Genomic DNA, 15212 nt, shown 5'->3' with positions numbered 1-15212 from the left:
AGTTGAGTTGAGTTGAGTTGCATTGAGTTCAATGCCATATCTGCACATTTTGTGGCAAACCTTGCAGTAAGTACAAGGGAACCTACACTAATTCTGCACTGGCCGCCAGAGATCATGCAATAAAAGTTATCACATGATCACTTACTGGTTTTCTGATTTCAAGTTCCCCACAGCTGATTGAAGTTCTCAGATAGCTCAATGGCTCTTGAGATTTGCTTGATTGCATTAACATTTTTGGTCAAGTATGTAATCTTGCCACTTCAGTTCTTGCGCTGTGTTGTTTTTTGTTTGTTTGTGTGTGTGTTTGTTTTGGATGCACCACCACCATCTGCCCAAGAGAACCAGACCAGGAATCAGAGCCCCATCACAGACCCCTCTGTTACCCTGTGTGGAAGAATTCAGAGCCTATACAAGCGCAGTTGAATGAAGTTAACTGATGACAACATTAAAAAGAATCAAACGTTTAGCGATCATGAAATTATACCATACATGCTAAGATGTCAACAAGCAGGGAGATAATGAAGATCAGTAGTTTTACTCAAAGTACTTGTGCACGTATAGGCTATGGAAAATTGGTCAAATCTAGCAAGTAGGAAAGTTTAAGTGATTGACGTGAAAGTGAAAGTAAGACATTCAAAAGGCCAACGAAAGTTAAGGTTGCTTTTGATAGTACAAATACTTACAAAACTGGTGCTCTAAATAGCGATTCTGTTGTCTTTGAAAGGTTCTCTTATTGACACATTGAACTGCAATTTGGATTAACACCTGCTTTTACAAGGCGGAAGTATTTAGGCGCAGAATAGACGTGCGCTTTCAGGAGCAGTCTTTGTACATACCGCGGAATACATAATTAAGCGCTCTTTACGCTTCCCCTCCCATCTTTTTATGGTAAACCAGAGACTTTCTAATGAGGAGACACAGCACTCAAAAAATCCTCCATAGAAATGCATGGGGTTAGTTTGTAACCCCAATATGGCCGTTGTCTACACATATCACACCCCTTCCTCGGCAAACCGTCGACATGTGAATACATTGAGCCAATCATGTGGTGTGATGTGAAGACATCGTGCCAATCATGTGTTGTGAACTCGCAGCTGGAGCAAGATTGGTGTCGTGAAGCCTTGCTCACGTGCATTTCTGCCGAAGAGGATGCCCGATGAGTGCCCAAAAAGCGTTCCAATATGGCCGCCGAGTGGAGGGACTTGCCTAAAAGGACTTTGGCTAAACTCCCACTTTCCCCTGGATCCTCCCATGAATGCATATGCATGACACGAAAAACGCAATTAGCCATGTTCAGCTTCCGCGACAGGCAGTTTGCGCTTTTACATCATTGCGGCCTGTTTGTACATACATGTACCTCACAATGATTTTACACACACGTTGCGAAACAAATACGCCTGAAGTGGGCGCAAACGCGTTAGTACATCTGGCCCACAGTGAGAGACACACAGCTTTTTTCGGTATCCTAATTGAGAGCAGAGCTCTGTAACAATTGCCTTTCAACACCTTACCTTATTTTCACCTCATCCTCTATCAAAATGCAATAATTTCCTTGATTTCCTTGTTATAGTGACTCACTACTGTAAGGGGGTAAGTTTTTTATGTGAGGTTTTCCATCTTCCATCTCAAGGTTAATCCTCAATCCTATTGTCTTTGGCCTGTAGTGATGCACGGCTTTATGAAGTGCTTCCTGCTTCAAGAGAGTGCTTGTCCTCTGCACCTGTCCCACTGTGTTGCGCTGTGATCGATGTGTTTTGGCCTTGGGAGCTGTCTGTAACCTCTTCCCCACATGTTGCACAATGGAGACAAATGGGCCGTCATCTCTCCAATGATTTTCAGTTTTTCCTCTCTGCTCAAATTGATAAATACGTCAGGGCATACTATGGTGTTAGAGAGAGAGCAGAGTGTGCGATTATATCAGTGAAGTTAGTGCTGCTGAGTGTGGTTGTTGGTGGAGGAGCATGATGCTATCAACAATGACTGTCCATCTGTCTTTGAAAAAGTGTCTTAATGGAAAGGAGCAAGATAAAAAAAACAGTGTGACTGTCTTCTGCCGTGAGATGATTTTAAAGCCCCGGTGGTTCACTCACATGCAAGAGCAGGGGTAATGGTTTGCAGGGATAAGGGGGGGCATTTGCAGCCAAAAGTCTCTCAGCTTATTGTTGCTGTTGGCTCAGATGGCTCAGATAGTATGATCTCAGCTAAAGTCACTTCAGCCTGTTGGTCATAATCAGAAGATGCTAAGGACCACAAACTCTTCACTTCAGACATTGCACTGTATCACAGAAATCTGATGGGAAAGATGGGAAGATCTGCAGGTATCAGCAGCCACCATTGCCACAGTCTGTAAATGAAAGGTGCAGTCTGCTGACTGTTAGTAGCTCACTATAGATACTTCATGTATAGCATAGACATGGAGCAGAGACGCTCCACTCTGCAGAAGAAACCAAATCCACCTAATTTGTTCACTTAATTTCTGTGACAGATGGAACAAGAGATTCCATTACTGTATGACTTATGTATGATGGTATGCATGGTCTTTGCTGGTACTGCTGGCGGTGTGGGAGTCCATCACACACACACACACACACACACACACACACACACACACAAACACACACACACAAAGAAAGAGAGAGAGAGAGAAGGAGGGACAGAGAGAGAGACAGGGAAAGAAGAGGCATTTTCATCAGGAAGTCCTTAACAGCTGTGGTAATGAAATCATAGCCCTTAGGTGATAACGAGCTGAAAATTGAATTTTCCTTTCCTGCCTGAATCCTTAGATTGGTCTCTCCTCGCTTGGACTCGCGGTGTCCGTATGACTGGTGTTGTCATGGCGACCCGTCCATGACCTTGCTCATGCTGACATCAAGGTCCCAGAGTCGTGAGGCAGACAAAGGAAACTCGATCAATTAAACGTCTGTACATCTTTACATTCATTTTTTTGCTCAAGAAAAAAACTGACATTAAAATTGTTGCCTTGCACTCAGTGCTAACATCAGTAATTTACATTTCATCAATGTGTCCACCTAGAGCAACTCAGTGAAGCTCAACCAATGTAATCCAGGACATCTTAATCTATAAAATAAGTATTACACAAGGCACAGGAGCAAGATTATAGAGTCTCTCTTCACAACAGCGTGACAGTTAGCAGGTGATTTTCCGTTGTCAGCAAGGCAATTGACCTATCGCAAGCCCCACCCATCAAATGCAGATGAGCCAATGGCAGTCTAGGGGCAGCCGAGCTGCCGCCATTGTAGCAGGCAGCTCACTGCGCCGGGATTAGTGTGTGCTTCACCTCACTGTGTGTACACTGTGTGCTGTTTGTGTTTCACTAATTCACCGATTGGGTTAAATGCAGAGACCAAATTTCCCTCACGGGATCAAAAAAGTATATATACTTATACTTATACTTAGTAGCTCCGCACATGTAGATAAAAGTCTGACAGCTTCACCTTACGGCTCAATAGAAATGCATTGGGAGCTGTGATTTTTTTCCGGTTTTATGGGATTGTATAGTGATGTATAGTGATGTAAATGGAAAAAGGACGGCCAAACTACATGTGTGGGATTAACGCAACACCGATACACAGAATAATGGCTTTCAATCTTGATTATGTTTTTTTTGTAATTGTTAAATTAGATTAAATTATCTCCTACCAGCTCTCCCCTATTTTAAGCAAAGGGTTACTCCTTACCAAACCACAATGAAACAGTGCTCCACCACATCTATGGATTAAGCCAAACAGTTAACCCTTTAGCCGCCAGGGTTTAAAAAAAATAAATTGGATTTTTACATCAAAATTTCAAAAGGCCATATCTTTACAAGTGGTCAGAGATAAAGTCCTACTGTAAATGTGAAAATCATTGAGTATGAACAGAAGTTTATGAAGGGGGTAAATGTACTCATCTAATTTGCATATTATGACGTCACTGGATGGTAACACCGTGAATTATGCACATTTCAGTAAATACTAGATGTTGAACATATTTGAGCAGTTTTACTTTCTCTTTTTGTCATTTCACCAACATAACAAATGAACAGGAAAACAGTCACATGTAAACCAACAATAGTAAACTATTACTATAATCACAAACCCTATGCTACTATACAATAAAGTAGCCTGGTCAAATCAGTTCCATATCGCGGGTGACTTTGTAGTTCTTCAGAGCCCAATTTTTACAACCCCTGCTTTCTATACCACGTCCATTACGGACACTATCATCACTTGCCACCAGAGCCGGAGTACATTTACTTGAGTACAGTACTTGAGTACAATTTTGAGGGATCTGTACTTTACTCGAGGATAATTTTTGGGGAGTACTCATGACTTTACTCAAGTACTTTTTTGAGGAAAATATTGTACTCTTTACTCCACTACATTTCTATCCATAACCGTGAGTACCCGTTACTTCTTCTAAAAAAAAGGAAAAAAGAAAAATCTCGGAAACCCTCAATTTGTTGTTTCCCTCTCAAACGTGAATGGATAGTGCAGGCGCCACTGATTGGGACAGCCTATCAGCAATCACCTTCAGCTTTCCGCCAAAGTCAACTCCATGGTCAGATTTAGATAAGAGACGAAACCATAGACGAAACAATGGATGAAGATGCAGCAGGTCCATCCCGGGGATTTGTCAACCTGTGGCCCCACCTCGCCAGACTATTTCAATTTTCTGAACAAGTTAAAGGTAGTTTTCGCTTCAAGTGTTTCAATTACAAAATAGTATTTTGTATTTTAAATACGTATTTTAAATGCATGTATTAGAAATAGGCCTACTGCCCATCCCTGGCAACATGGTAAAAGATGAAAATGACTTGATTTTACTTTCAATTCCTTTTACATTCTCCAAGGTATTAACATTAACATTTTTCATAACTCCATGTAGGACGTTTCTGTACATAAATGTAAGCACTGTGGCAGTAGTAATGCAATATTTAGAAAATGTAGGCTACTCTTGTACTCTTGATACTCAAGTACTTTTAAAAACAAGTACTTCAGTACTTTTACTTAAGTAGACATCTGACTGTTGTACTTTTACTTGTACTTGAGTAAAATTTAGCAAAGGGTATCTGTACTTTACTCAAGTAATGAAGCTGTGTACTCTGTCCGCCTCTGCTTGCCACTGGCACCTCCAGCTACAAGTATGTTGGGCAGAGGGTCGAAATAAGCATGGTATGCTTAGTGGACACTGTCGCAAAGACGCACCTCCATTCACAGACATACCATGACTATCAGTCAATAGACGATCGATCATATTCTCCAAAAGGCAGATATTCTCCTTCAGAATCAGAATAGGTGTATAACAGATCCAAGACTTCATCACATGTGATTTTGTAATTCTGCTTCAATTTGTGCAAAACTATGGCCCGCATCGCTTCCGCGTTATGGAGGAAATGCACGTCTTGTAATTTATTCACCATAAATTAATAAAGTTAATTAAGTGATTAATAAATAAAATAATTAGTGATAAAGTCACTCTGCAATGTAGACTATGTTTCCGTTTATTTGCAGTACCATGTTCCTTACATGACATGACCTGGTGCTCTTGTAATATGCATGCAAGTCTATCTAGTACAGCTAGCTATTAATATCAGTGAGTCCCACTCGCCCCCGTCTAAGTTTGTCACCCAACAAACCTAGATATTCATTTTTATACATGTGTCTCCATTGCATACTGGAGTTGTTCAACGGATTCTAAATTAAATAAGGTCTGTGGCTCTGTAAAAGAGCCTCTTGGGCTGTAACTTTTACAGACAGGCTTACAGCTACCATTGAAGTTCTAGTCAACTCCGGTCTGAGCTGTCGGACTTAGCAACAGTAACTAAGGGGGGCGGGACTTCGCGAAAGGTCATTTGTAAGGGTAGCCCCGCATATGAGAGCGGGCTGTGTCTCTGCATCTGCATCTCTAATTATTGTGATCATCTAAGCACTCCACCCCTGCAGTCTGCGGTTTTATCTTTTCTCCAGTTCCTGAGCACGCTCCTTTATCTTATCCGTCACCCCCACCTCAATTCTCTCCTGGGGCTTTTGGAGAGCACGCAAGTAGATCACACTGCCCTTTGCAATTACGCACAGCCCTGTTCCAGTGATTTACAAAAGCAGGCCTCCACAACCTCATATGGATCTTTGCTGCTGTGCAATACGTCAGCGACCATTCTCTTTCTCTCTTTCTCTTCCTTCTCTCTCTCTCTCTCTCTCTCTTTCTCTCTCTCTCTCTCTCTCTCTCTCTCTCCCTCTCCCTATCCCTCTCTGCTACCCTCTTCACCCCTCTCACCCCTAGAGGGCTCTGTTGGAGTGGTGACCTAGCATGTGTTAGGGGAGAGATAAGAAGAAAAGAAACCAGGAGAATGTCCCTGACTCTTTAGATACTAATCCGCCCAGACACTGGAGAATATAGAGGCCCTCTCTGCTTGGTCTGTCTGTGGTTATCAGGTTATTAGTGAGGTCTGGAACACTGTGTTATTTACACAGTTGGAGTGTATTGAAGGCTGGACAGTAGATCAATATCTGTATGGGCTTGTTCTGTGGATTGTGAATAGACTATTGGATTGACTCTCAAAGGAGGGCAATAACTTATTTACATTTTGCACATCCATAATTCGTTCGATTTTACAGCCACTGTGGTAAAACTGTCTTCTAAATATCACCCTGGACGTAGTCCCACCCGAAGGCTCCCGGATAGGATAATGAGAATTGCCTGGAGCGTACTGTTTGTTTGCTGCCAATAGACATCAATAGACAACAGGTACAGTGAAACACATCATGGATTACACAATTCCATATAGAACACATAGAAGCAATATTTACAGCTTCAAACCCCTTTGAGAGTTTCCTTGTGTGCCAGCCAGGTCTCTGGTGAATGGGTTATGAAATGGGAAGAGGCTGGGAGGCTCCACATACCATCGAGCCTTTCTGGCCAACAAATTCATAAGATTTCATCTTCATCTCATTTCAGCATTATTTATACTTTATGTCAGTTATCTTTTCAAATGACACTGTGTTCTAGTTTATAGTCTCAAATGTACCACTGAACCTCAGAACCGAAATGGGTCTCACTTGCTTTTCCTTGCCTCATGTTTGTAAATTGCGTTGGCTTGTTTTTTCTTTCTCTTCTCACCGCAGATGGCAGGGATGTGGCTGTGTTTCTCTGCTGGTTTGGGGAGGGAGTGCAAGGAGTGGGGGGTGCAGGGAGGGGGGGGGGAGTGCAGGGAGGGGGGGGTGCAGGGAGGGGGGGGGGGGGGGTGCAGGGAGGGGGGGTGCATCTCTGCTCTGCTGGGTGGAGTTTTTCCCCTCTTGTATTGCTTTCTGATGGGAGCGTCTATTTCCGGCACAAAGAGAGAGGGGGAGGTGAGATGCAGCAGAGCTGTGTAAGAAGCCCAAATCGTACCACCCCCCCCCCCCCCCCCCCCCCAAAACACACACACACACACACACACACACACACACAAACAATAGCATATAGCATCTCCTGGACTGGCAAGGACAAATCTGTCCGTACAAAAGAAAAGCCATATGTGACACCTGGGCGTGTTTGTCAGAAGTTGCTATTAGGGCCGTGTCAACCCTGTGTCACTGTATGGTGTGGGTTTGGCTAGATACATCCCCTCACTGGCTAAGCCGATATCCATAGACCTTGATGCTGATGGAAGATTGTCTGTGGAGACTTAAAGCTGAAAGGTTTAATTGCGCTTTGCACTGATGTTATCTCTGTTGTGCTTGTGAATTCACTAACCTCTGAAGATTCCTATATCTGACTTTTTAATCAAGGACAAAATCACCCCTATTCGATGTCCATTAGATATGTGCAATGCTGTGGTTTTCATATTGTTGCTAGCCATTTGATCACTTGAATGGCCTCACTAGCGTAATGCATTGTATTTCTATAGCATAATGTATTGTTGCCAGCTCACAGCCTACTACAGTGACTGCAGTCCACTGGCACGGCACCACATGTGGAATCCTGACTTGAGTCCCTGCAGGCCTTACATAACTGTGATAGATTACTGAACAACCTACACTGCCCAACCAGCCATCCAGGACCATTAAAGTGAGGTGGAACAGCTCATTACTTGACGGACTCTTGTAAACTGCTGTCAAGACAAATCTGCTCTGAGGCAAAATTCCCCACTTCCTGCCGCCAGCCCAGCTCATGGCAGTGGAGTAAGAGGGACTGTTCCCCTCCCAGTCTCTGAGGGGTTGCTTAGAGTTTCACTCTAACAGGGAGAGATAAAGTTCGGGCAGCTCTCAGTGAATCAAGAGACATGTAGTTTGTAGATAATGGAAAAAGTACTGGCAGTTCAGTTTTATGGAGCCATTACCCATTATAATTATTAAAGGGAGGTGTCATAAATGAAAATGAATTTATAGCCTCCATATAAAAGTCACTAAATTAAGTATTCAATACAGTAGATTGAATAGAGTATGGTGGTGATGTTTCTGAAGTCGTTGGGCAGAGACACGTCTCATTCTTTACATCTCACCCATCCCTCACCATGTGCTTCATCAGGCTGTGGTGACGACCCACGTTGAACCACCTCGTTACATATCTGTGGCCATGAATCAGTTGCTGCTAATTGGAGGTGTAGGCCGTGCTCCCACGCCATTGCAGTCTGACGCCTGGGAGTGGAGGAGGGACACTCAGATGGTGGCCAGCAGTTGTTGTTTAGCGATACTTGTGGAGAATTCAGTCTTCTGTCTTGTGGGTCTAGCAAGAGCTAATTGTATCTCAGTAGCAGTCTGAGAATATGGGAAAGGTGAAGTGTGTCTGCTAGGCACCATCTTGTGCAAGGTGTAAGTGCACCACCAGGTTCTAAATCATTTTTTGTAAGGTTCTCTGATTGTGTTGTGTGTGCCTCCCTCTTTCTCTCCAGGTGCCACGTTTACTAATTGCCTGCTTGAGTTACAATTAAATACTAATTGTTTTATTTTCTCTGCTGAGTGTTACCGGCTCATGTTAGCAGAGAGCATCAGTGGCTACAGATGGGGATCTCACGACTTTAAAGTACCTGTGAGTCATCTACCTCAAATTCAGGATACATTAATTATGCAGACTACTCATACTGAGTCAGTGTTGTACCACATGGGCAATGTATAGATTCATTGCCACCTGATCCATTTACACAAGTAATTGTCTATGTTTTTCAATATCAGGAAGCTTATGCCTGGAAACGGGGTGGCATTAGTTAGAGGGAGGTTGTTATTTATATTGGCATGAAACATCTGGCACTTGTATCAGTAATTGTAATTTAAAATAGATGTGTTAAATGATTTTTTACAGATATACTGCTGTAGTTAACTTCATAATCATCATTGGAAAGGTTTCTATGCAGTATGTTTGACTGCTGCATATTTTACAACAAGCAGCAGAGAATTTCATATTCTACTAGAAATGGAAATTGCAAGAAGATGGAAGGTGGAAAACAAGTACATAGTGAAAGACAGCAGGGGCTGTTTTTGCTCTGGGGCGATGGAAATGTATGATTGGATGTAGGCTATCTTTTCATATACACAGTACAGTTAACTCTAGCCCTTGATTTAATGTTTAATGTTTAATGTTTAATGTTTTCTGTCGTCAGCCATTTATTTTACTCTGCATGATAGAGTATGTCATACAACACATTAGTCTTGTAAATTCATGTATGCACTTATCTTTCCAACAGCTTTTAAGAGGTGGTGTCAGAAGAATACCGGTAGTTTAAAATTCCACAGTGAAAAAAAGTGTGCCATCGCCCACTGTTTTCAATGCATGAATGCAACATGCATGAAGTGTTGCTCTAGTTTTAGAGTAAAGGATCATTACCATACATACAACACCACTGCATGATGTGATCATCATACCTTATACATAATGTATTATACACAGAGACTTCATACAAATTATCAAAGGTTACCCTACTGGGATTCTCAAGGATACCCTACCCTACTAACCAACTCTCTTTCCTTCATTGAACGGCCCCAAAGTCTCAATGTGCACTGACACTGCCCAACACAGAAGGATAGAGGTCAGGAGAGTGGGGATAGACATCTATAGTGATTCCTTGTGATTACCTGTGCAATCCAACTTTCTGCAATGTCCTGTCTTTTAGAAGGGACCTTGGGAAGTGGTATGCTTAGCTGGCGTGTTGGTATCCTGAAGACCTACAGTACGATTTTGATACGATGTTGTTGAATGATGGAGACGATACCCAGTAGAGCCCAGTGTGGGATGATAGAGACGATGTGTTGAGTCCATACCTAGTAGAGCCCAGTGTGGGATGTTTACATTTACATTTATTCCTTTAGCAGATGCTTCAATCCAAAGTGACTCGCGCTAACAACATTACAATAGCCATTGTCCCCAGAGCAACTTGGTGTTAAGTGCCTTACTCAAGGGCACAACGATGGGAGCCAGGAATTGAACCCACAACTTTTCATAGTACTGCCCAGCTCCCTAACCACTACGCTACCACCGCCCATTTCTGACAGGTTTTCTTTCTTAGTTCAGATTACAGTAGATACATTTTGGTGGCGGTGTTTTACAATCTATCTACTTCACACTGTCTCCATAAACGTTCATATTTCATTTCTCTCTCCCTCTCACACAGAAATACAAACCCATTCACACACACACAGTCATGCAATTATCCATTATAACCTTTGAGACTTTTACGAAAAACTTTAATTTGTTCTAAAATGTTCTAGAAGTCCCATATAGAATCAAAAGGAGAAGTACAAATTACTGCATGAAAGGATTTTTTTGTGTTCTGGTTATGTAATTCCACTGTGTGTGTGTGTGTGTGTGTGTGTGTGTGTGTGTGTGTGTGTGTGTGTGTGGGCAGTCATTTTATTTCTGCTTCTTATTAGCAGTACAACTCATTAGTTTCATGTGGTGCAGAACACCACTGTATCTGAATCCTGCTTGCCGCTCAGGACTTGCACTCCAGCAGGAAGGAGATTTGAGGGGGCGTCAAGCTGGAGATGAGGAAGTTGAGGCGGCAGGGGGAAAAGAAGGGAAGTGGATTGAGTAAGCCGTCGGGATTGTCTCTAGCTGATGCGCGAGCTGTGTTCCTTGCCTAGGCTCTTTAGGTAGTCTTAGTAGGGCGTCACAGATAACTGTGTGGCGTTTTGTATGGTGATGAAAATTCCCTCTTTAGTCATATTTTTGCCAATTAAAAGATCGTTCTTTGTTGATGCTTTTTCTTGAGACACACAGGCATGGTGGTGTTGTCTGAAGATAAAAAATAACGAGAAAGAGAGAATGTTGGAGAAGAGAAGGGGAGAGGAGATGGGAGAGAAAATGTACTGTACATTTGCTATTATGAGCAAAGAGAGGGTCCTACAGTACATCTTCTCCAAGGTCAAAACTGAGTGAAAGGAAATTTAAGCGAGCGTGTTAGCATTAGCATAAATATTTCCCTGGGAACGTGTTCCTAGAGGGATCCAGGGAGTGTTGCTGTTTTCAGGCCCTTCTGGAGATGGGGAATGGGGGGGGGGGGGGGACAGGCAGGAAAGAAAGTCCACCAGAGTTCTTAAGGGCAAAAGGTGAACAGGAGGAACCCAGAAAACAGCCTGTATTGTGGGAGTGAGTGGAGTCGTGGGGCACAGCGGAGCAGGGCTCAGATGGAGAGCAGCATGCTCCCACTCCCTCCTCTGAACTAGCGCAGCCGCAACAGCATGGAGAGCACAGTCTCTCTGAGGCGTGATACTACACCCTCCGTCTCACTGTCTCCCTTTCTCTCTCCCTCTCTCTGCTTTAGTCTTCCTCTCTCCATTGCTCACATGTATTCCTACTGTACTTTATGTTAATGGAACTCTTTCTATTTTATTCATTGTTCTTCTCACTCTCCCACCTCATCTTTCTCTCTCACTCTCTCTCTCCCTCCCTCACTGCCTATCTCCCTCAATTTCTCTCCTTTCTTTCCTCTCTCTCTCTCACTCTCTCTCTCTCTCTCTCTTTCTCTCTCTCTCTCCGCCTTCCTCTCTCTCGCACGTTCTCTCACATGGCGCACGCTGGCCGAATGCCAGCCTCCTGTTCAACCGTATGGCGCGCGGCGCCTGTGCGTGTGGGCAACCTGCCCTCCTCCTGGACACCGCATCTGCTCCACCCAGGCCAGGCTAGAGCTGCCCCCACCCCACCCACCACACCACACCACCATCAATCCTCCACACCACACCATCCACCACACCATCCGCCATCCCTCTAAGACAACACAGCAAGATGAAATATAGTTATCACACTGTTAGGAGGAACTGTAGACTGTATAGGTAAAAACTGGGAGGATGATGTCATTAAAGAATGTGGAAGGTGACATCACATCATGCAGAGAGGGGTCTAGAATATTCTGTGAGGGCTGGAGTGTTGTAGTAGGGACTTTGTTGAGTTGACAAGACAGTGAGATGATATGATATGATGGTCTTAATTAACAATTATGATAATTGTTGTCATTAAAAAGGTCCTTTTGAGAAACATTGTTGGCAGTCCTTTCTCTCGCTGGAACTGAGCAGTAAGAGTGGCCAAGTGGATATGTTGCTAAATTAATATTCAGATCTACATGCAGCCACCTAAATACCCTCCCCTTGATATCAGTCTCTATTTGCATAGGTGGACCTGGTTAATTGAGGCCAGGCGTCTCCGCTGCCTTCGTGACGGGATCAAACACTGAATGATATTTTAATGATTGAACTCTACTGATGTGGCAGCCCTGATGTGTGCTTTGTTGCTGTGCTGTGGCTGTGGGATTGCTGCTGCTGGTGTGCCTATGCTCTCATAAGTGTGTGTGTGTGTGTGTGTGTGTGTGTTGTGTGTGTGTGTGTGTGTGTGTGTGTGCGTGTGTGTGTGTGTGTGTGTGTGTGTGTGTGTGCGTGTGTGTGTGTGTGCGTGTGTGTGTGTGTGTGTGTGTGTGTGTGTGTGTGTGTCCACACTCGGGGCTGTGTCACATGAGTCATCAGAGCCGTCAGCATGGCAGCTGACCCAGCTCAGCCCACCAGAGTACACTGTCATCTGTCTGAATGGCACATACACTTGATAGCTATATGCACACGCACACACACACACACACACACACACACACACACACACACACACACACAAACACATAGTAGACATGCACACTCACAGGCACAAATACAGCACACACACACAAACACACTCACATGAACACATACACACAAACTAACTTAATCACATATGCTTGTAAATATATACATTCATATGCCCACTGACAACTCGGGAATTTATATATAGTCTTTTCAAGCAGCAAGCCCTAAATTAATTGCTGCTTCAGGGATAAACAAAGTTTTATTTCCAATTTAATCATTTTGAATGCACAGGCATACATACTGTACACTGTCAGAGACTTGAAAAAGACCCTGGGCCTGCATCGTTGCATTATAATGTGCAGCCAATTAATGTAATTCTATTCACATACTTAGCCGGTACTGATCATATACTTGTGATTACACTTGAGGCACTCCTCAAAGGGTTACTTACGGCCTCGTCCTCTTGTCTTGACCCTGCTAAAGCAGCGACCAGGGAATCTTTAATGAGTGATGTTGAAAAGTGACTCAGTGGTCATAGCCCCAGGGAGGCATCAATATGCAGTCACAGTGTTACACTCTCTTTTTCTATCACTCTGTCTCTATCCATTTATCTACTGGTCTCTCTCTATCACTCTCTCTCTCTGTCTGTTCATTTATCAACCTCTATCTATCTCTTTTATCTTAACTGCGTGCACCACAGTCCACCCCCATTCAAACCTCAGCCAGTGCCTGCCGTCCATGTGGAGGATGAAGGGGCTGAGCTGGTGATTCACCGACCCTCCTCCGACTCCTCCTCGCTCTCTCACCCTCCTCACCCTGGTCTGACTCCGGGGCTCGCAGCCACCTTAGATGTCACTGGCGTCATCACCCCTCATCCTTATATCGCTTCTCAACCTCGTGAGATTAAGAGCTTGCTACAAAGAATAGGCCTGCCTTTGTTTTAGTGTTGAACTGTCAAAGCAATGGCCATGTGTGTCAGCATTTGAAAGGACTGAACTGAATAAAATGAGGAAAGTAATTGTTGTTTTCATTGTGTATAAACATCCATTGTTTGAAACGGAGGCACAGAACTCTACTGGCATGCTGTAAAGGTTCAAGACCCTGTTTGAGCATAATACATTGACAGGCTTTTCATTGTGGGCGGCTCTGAAATGCACATACAGGCTGGGTTCAGTTGCTGTGGGAGGCAGAAAGTCTTTGGAATTGCTGAGGTGTCTGTGTGTGTGTGTGTGTGTGTGTGTGTGTGTGTGTGTGTATGTGTGTGTGTGTGTGTGTGTGTGTGTGTGTGTGTGCGTGTGTGCGCGCGCGCGCGTGCGCAAGTGTGCCTCTTTGATGAGAATCTCCTTTCAAGACTTTTCTTGTGAATGGCTGTGTATTCTGAAAGCAGGTGCTCTGTGAGTAATAATCTGCTCTAACCCCTCATAGCCCTATACTTTAGAAACTCGGCTGAATCACTGGTTAGCACTTGACTCACAAAATGAGGGCAATTCATGACTGTAGCCTGTGTTTAAAATGCTGGTGAGCTGTGTATTATTCCTAGCATCTGTTTTCATCACACTGATCAACATTCTCAAATTGAAATGACTCATCAGTTCGAGCAGTTAGACGGTATCTGAAAACAAACAGAGGGCTGTTAAAAGAGCAGCAATAAAGCAATAAAAAATGACTCATCCCCATTGATCTCCCGAACCAGGACAGATTGGCTCCAAAAAAAGGCCCTGGACTTAACCTCTTCAAATAGGCCCACTACTGTGTGCACAGACACATACTGTAGCTGTCTATCATGTACTGCCTCACAATATTATGCCATCCAAAGTATCATGTTCAAAAAAGCCAGTCACATTTGATAAAAATTATCATTATTGACTAATAATTATTACTTTGCCTCATGAATTCATTCATATAAGTAAACCAACGGGAACATCATATGGTAATAGGGGTCCATCAATAAATCACCTTGAGTGACCATTCCCTGAGTGACATCTGTTTCAGACGAATCTAGTGCACATACAAGGCCTACAAGTTGGTGCACAATAGATCTCATCAAGATGTGTATGGATCTCAGGGCAGCCAACATTTGAGCTCTGCTTGGAGTGAGATTTGATCATGGATAATGAGGATTTCTAGATTGCCAGTCTGGCCAGGCTGCATATTTAACTCAGGTTGCCGTTTCTTTTTTATTTATTTTTTTAA

The 15212-nt window shown here is 43.5% G+C and overlaps 1 protein-coding gene across 4 annotated transcripts in view; it reads left to right on the top strand.

Annotated features, from left to right (window-relative positions):
• Nucleotides 1-15212, top strand: part of prkcab (protein kinase C, alpha, b) — a 115998-nt gene that overhangs the window by 39420 nt on the left and 61366 nt on the right. The window lies entirely within an intron of this gene.

Source organism: Alosa sapidissima, chromosome 3, assembly GCF_018492685.1.
Source record: "Alosa sapidissima isolate fAloSap1 chromosome 3, fAloSap1.pri, whole genome shotgun sequence".
NCBI classification, from domain to species: Eukaryota; Metazoa; Chordata; class Actinopteri; order Clupeiformes; family Clupeidae; genus Alosa; species Alosa sapidissima.
This window is presented reverse-complemented; position numbering and strand designations above follow the sequence as displayed.